This window comes from Cucurbita maxima, unplaced genomic scaffold, assembly GCF_002738345.1.
Source record: "Cucurbita maxima cultivar Rimu unplaced genomic scaffold, Cmax_1.0 Cma_Scf00039, whole genome shotgun sequence".
Taxonomy (NCBI): Eukaryota; Viridiplantae; Streptophyta; class Magnoliopsida; order Cucurbitales; family Cucurbitaceae; genus Cucurbita; species Cucurbita maxima.
In genome coordinates this window covers 1,011,792-1,023,969 of record NW_019272055.1, presented here as the reverse complement: position 1 = coordinate 1,023,969, position 12,178 = coordinate 1,011,792, and positions in this window count along the sequence as shown.

Here is a 12,178-nt window from a genome sequence, read left to right as displayed (position 1 = left end):
CAAGTCAGCAACATTGAAAGTAGGATGTACTTAAAAGTCTCCGGGAAGATCAATTTTATATGCATTGTTATTAATTCTTTCAACGACTTGATAAGAGTCATCCCCTCTTGGATGTAACTTTGTCTTCCGTTGAGATGAGAATTGCTCCTTGCGAAAATGTATTCAAACCCAGTCGCCAGGCTTAAAAATGATTTCCTTCCGTCCTTTGTTAATCCTTGAAGCAACTTTGAACTTTTGGTTCTCAATTCTCTCCTTCACCTCCTTGCAATGTTTTGATCAAGTCTGCCTTACTTGTGGCTGCGTCACTCACAAACATATTAGAAGGAATAGGAAGCAAATCAAGAGGCGTAAGTGGATTAAATCCATAAACAACTTCAAAAGGAGAACAATGAGTTGTACTATGAATTGCTCTATTATATGCAAACTCTACAAATGACAAACATTCATCCCAAGACTTAATATTCTTAGAAATAATAGCCCTAAGCAATGTTTGTAATGTTCTATTAACCATCTCAGTTTGTCCATCCGTCTGAGGATGACATGGAGTTGAAAACAACAATTTGGTACCCAATTTATCCCACAATACTTTCTAAAAGTGACTTAGAAATTTAGCATTCCTATCACTAACAATTATTCTAGGGATTCCATGTAATCTTACTACTTCCCTACAAAATAAGTCAGCAACATGTTTTGCATCGTCCGTCTTGTTACATGAAATAAAATGAGTCATCTTACTAAATCTGTCTACCACAACAAAAATACTATCTTTACTCGTTTTAGTGTGCGGTAAACCAAGAACAAAATTCATAGATATATTAGTCCTAGGTTCATTAGGTACATTCAAAGGAGTGTACAATCCATTTGGTTGTGATCAGATCTAGCTTCTTTGCATTTAAAGCATTGACTACAAAACTTATGAACATCATGCTTCATTTTCGGCCAAAAGAAGTATTCATGCAACATATTATAAGTTTTATTAATCCCAAAATGTCCCATTAAGCCACCACCATGTGCTTCTTTTACAAGCAAATCTCTGATAGAGCATTTAGGAATACAAAGCTTACTTTTCTTAAATAAGAATTCATGAAACACATAATAACCATCCACCGTTGTTTTTGTAAGACAAGATGCATAAATAATTCCAAAGTCTTGATCATCACGATATAATTCTTTAATATGCTCAAATCCAAGAATTTTTGCACGAAAAGAAGTAAAAAGATTGTATCTTCTAGATAATGTATCAGCTACTACATTATCCTTACCTTGCTTATATTTGATGAAATACGGAAATGTCTCAATAAACTCCACCCACTTTGCATGCCTATGGTTCAGTTTGCTTTGACTCATAAGATACTTCAAGCTTTCATGATCAGAGTGGATCACAAATTCTCTAGGCCATAAGTAGTGTTGCCACACCTGCAATGTGCGAACTAAAGCAAACAATTCTTTTTCACTAAAATACATTAGGGGTTTTCCATCTTGCATCAAAACAACACCTATGCCCAAACCACTTGCATCACACTCAATTTCAAAAGTTTTATCAAAATTAGGCAAGACAAATAATGGTGCATTGGTTAATTTATTTTTAAGCTCATTGAATGCATTCTCTTGCATATCTCCCCATTTAAAAACAACATTCTTTTTCACTAAGTCATTCAATGGTGCAGCTATGGTGCTAAAATCTTTTATAAATCTTCTATAGAAGCTAGCTAACCCATGAAAACTACGAACTTCACTTGCATTTTTTGGTGTTGGCCAATCCCTAATTGCTTTAACTTTCTCTTCATCTACTTCTACTCCACTTTTACGAACTATGAAGCCAAGAAAGTTAACTTTTTCCATGCAAAAACTACAATTATTAAAATAAGCATAAAGTTTCTCTTTTCTAAGTGTAATCAAAACTAACTTAACATCTCCACATGCTCATGCAAAGTCTTTGAATAAATTATATAATATTATCAAAATATACAACAACATGCTTTCCTAAATATTCTCTCAAAACGTGATTCATTAAGTGCATAAATGTACTAGGAGCATTAATTAACCCAAAAGGCATAACAAGCCATTCATACAATCCAAACTTAGTTTTGAACGCAGTTTTCCATTCGTCTCCTACATGCATTTAATTTGATGATATCCAGATTTCAAATTAATCTTTGTAAATAAACATGAACCATGCAATTCATCAAGCATATCTTCTAGCTTAGAAATAGGATGTCGATACTTTACCGTGATTTTGTTGATGGCTCTATAATCCACGCACATTCGCCACATTCCATCTTTTTTCGGCACCAATAAGACTGGTACAGAACATAGACTCAAACTCTCTCGTATATAGCCCTTCTCCATGAGCTCCTCTACTTGTCTTTGAATTTCTTTAGTCTCAATTGGGTTGGCTCTATAAGCTGGCCCATTAAGAATGACTGCCCCTGGAATAAAGTCTATTTTATGTTCAATACCTCTAATGGGAGGTAGTTCTTTAGGGACTTCATCTTGGAATACGTCATCAAATTCTTGTAAAAGAGATTGAAACATACTAGGCAAAAGACAAATTGTTATCGTTAGAGACCAAACATCCTTCCTTGTACACAAGTACAAAGATTGTTTTTTATGAGAACATTGCCCTTCTAACCTCTCCAACTCTAGCCAAACAACTCACATTCTTTCCTTGTTTTTCAATTTTATTCTTTTTTTCACTATGTTTTTCTCTTCGACTTTTCTCTATTTTTTCACTAACTCTTGTTTTTCTTTCAACTCTTTTTCCTCATACTTTCTTCTTTTCTTCCAACTTTAATGGATCAGCAAATACATTTGCAGAACTCAAACGTACCAGAGTGGTTTTTCTACCATCTTTTATAAAAGAATACCTATTTAAATAGCCATCATACATAAACCTCCTGTCAAATTGCCATGGTCGGCCAAGCAATATGTCTTCATCATGCATTGGTAAAACATCACAAAGAACTTCATCTTTATATTTTCCTAGAGTAAAAGATATTAAAGCTTGAGAAGTTACCTTCATTGTTTCACTGTCATTGAGTCATTAAAGCTTGTAAGGTTTAGGATGGTGTTGGGTTGGAATTAGCAACCTTTTGATCAGTATGGTACTTACGACATTGGTGCAGCTTCCACTATCAATTACAAGACTACAAAGAGTCCCCTTCGACTAAACACCTTGTGTGAAATAGGTTGTCTCTTTGATCATCAACATCATTCTCTGTAACTTGAGTTTTAAGAAGTCTTTTGGTAACAAGTACCAAATGACTCCCATCTTCCAACTCCTCATTCTCCTAGATTTCTTCTTCAACTAGCTCATCATGGTCACTTTCCTCACTATCTGTGACAACTTGTCCATTCTTGATGATCATGACTCTCTTGTTAGGACAATCACGACTAAGATGACCAATTCCTTGACATTTCCAACATTTGATGTCTCTATTTCTTTCTCAAATCTCCTTATATTCAGTTTTTTCTTTACCCTTGGAGGTCTCAGCTATGTTCTTTTTGTCAAGATCATACTTGCCTCCAACTTTGAAATCTATATTTTCAATATTTTCATTCTTTTTCCAAGTGTTGAAAGTAGTGGACTTTGAAATACCATACCTCTTGGAGTTCTCCTTCTCTCAAGCTAGTTGCCCTTCAATTTTGACAGCAAGATGTAACAATTATTGCATATCAAAGTACGTTTGCCTATCCACTTGATGAGCAAGTTGTCGGTTTAACCCCCCAAGGAATCTAGTCATTGTATCTTCCTCATCTTCATCAATACATGCTCTATTCATAAGGGTCTCCATTTCTTTGTAATATTCTTCAACACTCTTGGATCCTTGTTGTAAAGTATAGAGCTTTTGCTTGAGTACTTGAGAATAATGCTTAGGAATGTACCTTTTTCTCATTAATGTCTTCATTTCCTCCCACGTTTCAATTGGTTCTTCATAATTTCTTCTCCACTCTGATTTCAAAGATGTCCACCATATAATGGCATAATCACAAAATTCAGCCAGCAAGCTTCAACTTTCTTTCTTCACTGAAATTGTTGCAATCGAAGACATGCTCAATTTTGCTCTCATATTGCAAAATTGTTACAATTGAAGACAAGCTCAATTTTGCTCTCATATTGCAAATACTCCTCTGGATCACATCTCCCATAGAAAGTTGGAATTTTTAGCTTTACTCCCCTGACTCCTTTTTCTTTTTCTCTCTCATACTGTACTCCCTCTCAATTCTTTTTTGTGCTAAAATTTCTCTACCCCTTCTTCTGACTCTTCCTCTCCCTCGACCGACATCTCTCCCTCTCCTAGGACTATGTCCCGCTAAAAGGGTAACATTGTCATCTTCTTCATTTTTAACTCCTTCATTCAAGAGTACTTCCCTCCCTTGAAGATTACCTAAGGCTATTTCAATTCGCTCCATTCGGTTTGTCAATGTACTAATAACTTGATTCAAAAGAGTAATTGTTCCGACCGGTGCTTCTCTCCACCTAGCTTCATTGATCTCCCCTCCATTTCCTCCGTCTTGGTTCATGATTGTACAAATAGTAGTGGCATATTTTTAGGACCTCACACACTCAATTCACTGATTTTACACTCAAGGACAATCGTGTTTATACACACAAAGGTAGGCTGTTTGAGAAAGTGACTAAATTATGATCAAGGTAGGCTAATATATCAGTAAAGCAATTCTGATGGTAGCAAGCTATTCAAGGCAATCAAGATAAGTTAATTATGAAGTAACAACAAAATAAAACAAAAAGTGAACAAACAAATAAGAGACACTAAGATATTTTTTGATAGAATTGCACCCTGAAAAAAATAAAAAAAAAATTCCAAAAGAAAGGATGTCAAGATTTTAAGAATGATCTAACTCTCCTTTTTACAGAATTCGGGAAACTTAAGAGTTATCTTCAAGCGTAGATTATGATAGAAAAAAAATATATCAAACAAAACGGATCTAGATTTAGATGGATTAAGAAAAAGATGTGAATCAAAGTTTATTTGATCTTCAAATAAACATGCAAATGATCCAAAAAAAAAATGATAAAGATCGTTTATAATCACAATCGTAAGAACAAATATGATAAGATTTTTTTTTTTTCAATATCTCAACATGATCTTTAGGAAGAAAATGAAACAAAGTGAAAAGTTGATGAATAATGGTGGAAATGACAGCAAGAAAATAAATAGATGGATTTAAAGAAAAGATAAACAATAGTAGAAATGAAAGATAAAATCAATTCTAGAGTCATCCACAAAGATGTAAACCTACGCTCTGATACCAAATTGATAAGACAACCTTAATCTTCAGCCCAAGGATCCAAGCTTTTGTTTTAACAAGAACCCTTGAATCAAAGTAATTAACACCCCCTTATACGAAATTTGGATCAACCAAGAGATAAGGCTAAAATTAATTACCTCTTACGATCGAAGATCTAGAAGCAAGATTTGGAACCTTGTTCTAAATTGAGTCACTCCACAATCTAACTTGATCAAGGCTTGATTGAACTGCTCGGGTGCAATTCTACCACAAGTATTGCTTGAAACTTAGAAATGACAAATATGATGCTCGGATTTCTAAGGAAAACGTCTCAATTTGAGATCTGAATTACATTCATCCACCAATCTGAATTTTACATAACATATTGTGAGTATTTATAGTCTCCCGACAAAAGACGTTTGTGGACGGGATTTATTCCCGATCCCTTTAATCTCCACAAAAGAATAAGTCAAATTGATCATTTGACTTTTACATAATTTATGAAATTAAAAATAGTTCTTTTCAATAAATGTTGATGTGCTTGAGTGACTAATGTGACAGGTTTAATGTGACAGGTTCAAATTCTATTGTTGACATTTTAAAGTTTTCCAACTTTAACCGTGCAAATATTCAATTGTCCTCGTATTAGCCCAATTTTGTAGATGATGAATGAATGTTTATTGGAACATTTGGTTGAACCCAATTTTGTAGATGATGAATGAATGTTTGTTGGAACATTTGGTTGAACCCAATTTTGTAGACGATGAATGAATGTTTGTTGGAACATTTGGTTGAACCCAATTTTGTAGATGATGAATAAATGTTTGTTGAATATTTGGTTGTGATGAACCAATTTTGTAGATGAAGAATGAAGGTTTGTTGGAACATTTGGAACACCGTGATTCTTATCAACTAGGCACCTCTAATGTGATACTACATTAGTATACTCACTATGTCCACCCATATCCACTCTAGGTGACAACTAAAAGACGATAACTCATAATATATCCACTCTAGGTGACAACTAAAAGATGATAACTCATAATCTATGAAATTCATAAATCATGATATCTAGCACATAGCAAATGGTTCAATCACAAATGGGCTATCCAAACTCCAAAATATTTGGAACACCGTTATTCTTATCAACTAGGCACCCATGATGTGGTACTATAGTAGTATACTCACTATGTCCACCCATATCCACTATAAATGACAATTAAAAGACGATAACTCATAATCTATGAAATTCATAAATCACGCTATCTAGCACATAGCAAATAGTCCAACTCACAAATGGGCTATCCAAACCCCAAATCAATGCAAACAAAGTATCGAGGTATGCATCATACTCATCATGCAAATCAAGAAATAACAATCTACCTTGACATACTAGGAAGCATATAAACTCAGACACCTATTAGAGAATTTTACATTTAAGCATGCGGAAGCTATATAACCCTAACTATAATCAAGGTATAAACATTCACACTATCAAAGTTCAAGACACATGAAACTAATGTTAATCAACTCTTAACTATGATACTAGATCGTTTTCCCATACTCCAAATCGACTCCTACCAACATTTTTTAGAAACTTGCTCCATGCGGTTACTTATTTGTTGTAGGCTTCCCGAGCTTGTTTCAGGTCTTCAAAAATTTTTTAATTCCTTCCAAGATCTTCAATTAGGTCCTACATTAAGAAAAATATATCAAAACTATAGAAGTTGGGCAGAATTCGAGTCAAAGCGATGCAAATTTGCGAGAATTGGGTCTCTGAATCTTGGGTCATGTTTACCTTCGGATCTGGTTTGGGTAGTGGGTCGAAATCAGCTAGATGGGTTGGGTTGGGCCTGTGTTGACTTTCGGGTCATTAGGAGGGTAGGGTCGATTGACGGGTCAATGCGATTTTGGCATGGCGATTTGGTACAGCGGGTCGATTTGGTCTAACGGTCAGTTAAATTCAGCGATCGTCTCCTTCCTCCCCACGACTTTCCTTCACTTCTTCAACTTCTTCGACACTTGTCAATGTTCCTTTTTCCCTCTTCTTTGGCCCTTGATTGTCCGACTTTATTTACCAGCAACGGTAGTTCCTTGCAAGCTTATGGTCTCATTGGTATTTTCTCCCGTGGGGTTGCTTGGACTCCAACAAAGCACTTGCCATTTTCCCTCTGATTTAACATCTTGGTTCAAACCCCTCCCTCAAATTTATTCGTTCTTTTACCAACAAAAGTTAAAAGAGAAATTTTGGGTAGGTGGCAGACGTACCCTCTTCTTGTCAACCCTGCCTTTTTCATATTCATGTCATTATATTAATTATTGTTATTATTATTATTATTATTATTATTTTGTCATCTCTCTTAAACCAAAATATTGGTACAAATGGCTTTTTCCTAATTGGCAGCCAATTGTACGAGTTATTATAGGATTAAACATTTCATCATAGTGTAATCCATATTCTCGAGAGAACCTTGGATCTACAATCTGAGTTTTGTATCTCACGAAATCTATCAGGGGTATACTTTATTTTGTAAATCCACTTGCAGAAGTTAAATCTATCTTCTGACCTTGGCACTAGTAACCAAGTTTGATTTTGCTCCAGGGCTATAATTTCTTCCTCCATCACTTTCTGCCAAGCTAATTTTTGTGATACTTCTTCATATATCTCTGGTTCATAAACTCCGTCTTATACAATAGTTGCGTTGGCATACTCTGGATTGACTTTTGGATTATTTCTAACCGTCTAAGGAGTGACTTTTGGATTATTTCGCTTGGTTGAGTCACTCCTTGCTCACCAACATTAGTGTCCACTTGGATATTCAAACACGTCAACATTTGACTGAATGTGCGTAGTTTGCTCCCCATCTTCTATGGATGAATTTCTTCAATTTGCTTCCCCGTTTTCTGTGGAAGAATTTCTTCATTTTTCTCCCCCATCTTCTGAGGAAGAAGTTCTCCACTGTTGTCCAAGCCTAGTAATACTTGCTTCTCTGAGGATCACTCCGCTTACATTGTACCACTCTGATCGTCAATCATGTGGTTTGAGTATCCTGAATTAATGATCCAGCCATCCTCGTAATCAATATGTTCTCTCATCATTTCCATGACCACTAGCTCATCTTTTTCTATGTCACATATTGCCTCTGCATCCTATTCCTCCTCAATCTCTATGTTGGAAGATGTCACATTACTTTCTACAAATTTTTTCTTGGACCAACAATCTCTGGACATGTGGCCCTTCTTCCCGAAATGGTAGTAATTACATTTAAATCTCTCTTCTTAAGAACTCTTGTCATTCTTCTGAGCTCTCTCAGGTTGTGTAGTTCCTTGATGTCTTCTTCTTTTGTCACCTTTTTTTATAGCCACGTTTGGTAGACGACTTATTATTTCTCCGGCTTTCACTTGTGTAGAGTGCTTCTTCTTCACCCATCAATGTGATGTAATGTCTCCCATTTGTTTAGTCATGGCTTCTTGACTTACTAACAAATTTTCAAACTCTATAAGTGATGGTTGAGTGGGCCATCCTTGTACAACAACAATGATTCTATATTCTGGTCGTAACCCGTGGATAATTGTCCTTTTCATTCGAGATTCTCCAATGGCAGACTTCGGGTCTAGTTCAGTAATCTCTTTGCAAATCGACTTGACTTTATGGAAGTACTGAGCAATCGTCATGTCACGTTGTAAAACTGGCAACAACTCGTTCTTCAGAAGTTGTAGCCTTGTATAGGTCTTCTTTGAGAACAACATCACGAATATGTCTCATGCTTCTTTCAGTGTTTTGTCATCCCAAATATGCTCTAACATCTCTTCTTCGATTGTGGTCTTCAAGGCAAACATTGTTTTTCCTGCTTTGATTCTCCATTTGCGCAAGGCGTCGTTAGAATCCTCCTCCGGCGATGTAGTTTCACTTCTTCTTACGATCTCCATCCTTGTAAATAGGACATTATGCATGTTGCTCACGTGTTGTAGTTGTTGTTGTTGAGTTTCTTGATTCCTCCTATGATTTGGAAGTCACCCATTGTGTTGGCAATACCTCAGTAATACGAAACAAATCTTTTCGACACAAAACTTGCAGAGTCACGGACTATTCACGACACAAAGAAACTCGCTCACTAATAATCTTAAGAAATCGTTTCTGATGTGGAAGATCATACAGAGCTGCAACCAAGAGTATAAGAATTCCAAGAAATCAGACAACCTACACTAACCTCGCTTTGATACCAAATTGTTGAACACAACTCTCTGTGGGAAACACTTGCACTCTCTATTAAGACTAATCGAGAAGAGATTACAAGACACTGTGTAGAATACTACTGCTCTATACTTCTTGGGATGAAAACCTAGGTAGGGGGGTATTTATACTCGAGTCTACCTAATCTACTCCTGGAAAATTTAAATCTTTTTCCTAAAATATCTATCTCTTTCTTAAAATATCTAGTTATATTTATTCTAAAATATCTAAATCATTTTACTAAAATAGATATGGATGGAATCGTACAATTATTGTGCTCGACTCTATTTTAACACGTGTCATTCACAAATTTTATGGTGTTAGCTTTTATGTATATATGTATATATATATTTTGTTCATATTGATACTTCATATTGTTCATATATATATATATATATATACCATCTTCCTAACATCATCTTTTATGCGAAAATAAGCATTTCAAACATCATCATAAAACATTGTCATGGACTTACATGTTTCAAAAAGTCTTTAAAGCAACCTAATGAAAATATAAAATAAAACAAAGTAAATATTAAAATTGAAAAATGTCTTCTACTAACCTATGGTCTAAGAATTTAAATACAACTATTCTATACATATGACGGTCTTTACTTGTGATGTCGTTGTCAGCCATACAAGGGTGCTTTGCCTTTACCTGAAAAGTAAAAATAGCACATGGCTTGAGTATTTTATAAAATATTCATTAAATGACCCCATTGGTATGAGGGAAAGTTGCAACTCATGATTAGAGACCTATCTTTAAAACCATGATAGAGGTAGCCTCCAGACCAAACAAAATTGGATGTATAATACTTCCTACACACGACCCACATGTGTGAGCATGAGTCCCCAAGTGGTTCGCACCCCCTGGATCCATCATAGTCGGGCTAGCTGTTCGTAGCCGGACATCTTGAGGTCAGCAAACTCTTGAATATCATGTGAGGCATGATGATGATTACCATCATCATAGTGTATGCGTCCGTACTCATCATCATAAATGGGGGAGTAACTCGATATATATGAACACACAATATGCATGAGTTCCCTATGGTTTTCAACTTTAAATCATTCTTATGACACAACCTTATATATCATTCACACATTACCCTAGGTAGCATGCATGCATTGAGCTTCATATGTTTATCATCATTAACATCAATTAGAGTTGTGTCTTAGAAAACTCATCGTCATAATGTATCATGACATTTAATACATGCACATCATCTTAATATGTAATATCATCATATTAAGTCATTTCATCATCATGCATCTTATATCATTATGTTATCACGAATCACCATCTGTCAAGTCATCATATCATGCAATCATCATGTCAACATCTCATATCATCATATACATCATCACATCATCATATAACATCATTACATCCCCATAGAACATCATCACATCATCATACAACATAAAACATAAATGACACGTGTAAGGGCTACTGAGCAAGCATCATCATACATAAGGTAAGTCTTCCAACTGAGAGTAAAGCCACTTGGTTGGCCTTATTAGCCAAAGTTCTATCTAGCTCCAAATTTGTATGCTTTTGTACTTCGAATTTGTTTTCAATTATGTCGAGGCTTCACCTATTTTAAATATTCAATTAATTGCCTCAGTAAAATTCGAATTCCATGTTTTTATTATTTATAAATTGTGTTTGGTTACTTAAATTAAAAAAAATATGTCAACTACTTAAATCATACCATCCAAATACTGTATTCATAATAGGGTGTACCAACAATTTAATACTTTTTCAGATATTCCATTTTCTTTCCCTCTCTGTTTTACTCATTTGTGTTTCTCCACCTTGTGTTTTCCTTTTTATTTTGTTCACACTTTACTCCCCCTTTTTTTTATTTATTTATATCACAATGTTTTTATAAAATTGGCTACGGATCATGACGTGATTTCCTACCCCACGTAAAATGTTCTCCCCCAATCTCCCTTTATACCTACTAAGGTTCTAACCTGCACAGAGAGAGTTGCACTAGCAATCTTTTCATCCTCTTAGCTAGCAAAGTTACGACACATTTTAATAGTAATCACTCATGTGCATCAAGGTGTTCCATAACTTGTTAGTCTTCTTTTTCATGGTGTTATCTATACTATACGACACCATGAGTCTTGACGGGGTGGTTGTCAACGTCATTCTCGTCGTAAAGTAACTCAACAGTCTTTTCTTCTTCTCCCTCGTTTTCTCTCTGTATCATATTATTTTCTTTGCAAGTGGATTTTGTGAGGTGCGACTAAAGGTCATTGGCGTGTTCTTGGCACTGGGAGAAACGCGTATGGTGAGTGTGCGAGAATTCCAGCGAGTCGTCGGACTTCTCACCCCCCTTTTTCAACTACCTTATTTTTTTTTCCTTACCCTTGTATTTAGATGTACCTCAGTACATTCATGTATCCCTCCTTTATTCAGGCTCACAATTAGAATTCAATTCAAATTCATAAAATAGTTCTTATAAATATATATACCTTTGCCTTTTCTAGGTATTGACTTAGAATTATAATGCTTCTCCCACTTCTTGCTTCTCCAAGTTTGGTGTAATTGGTAGCATTTAAAAGAAAAAAAATTAGAGATTTGGGTCAAATTTCACTAGATTGATTTTTGAAAAAAGAAAACCAAATTTACATACTTTATTACAAAAATTAAAAGAAAAAAGAAAAAAAAAAAAAAAA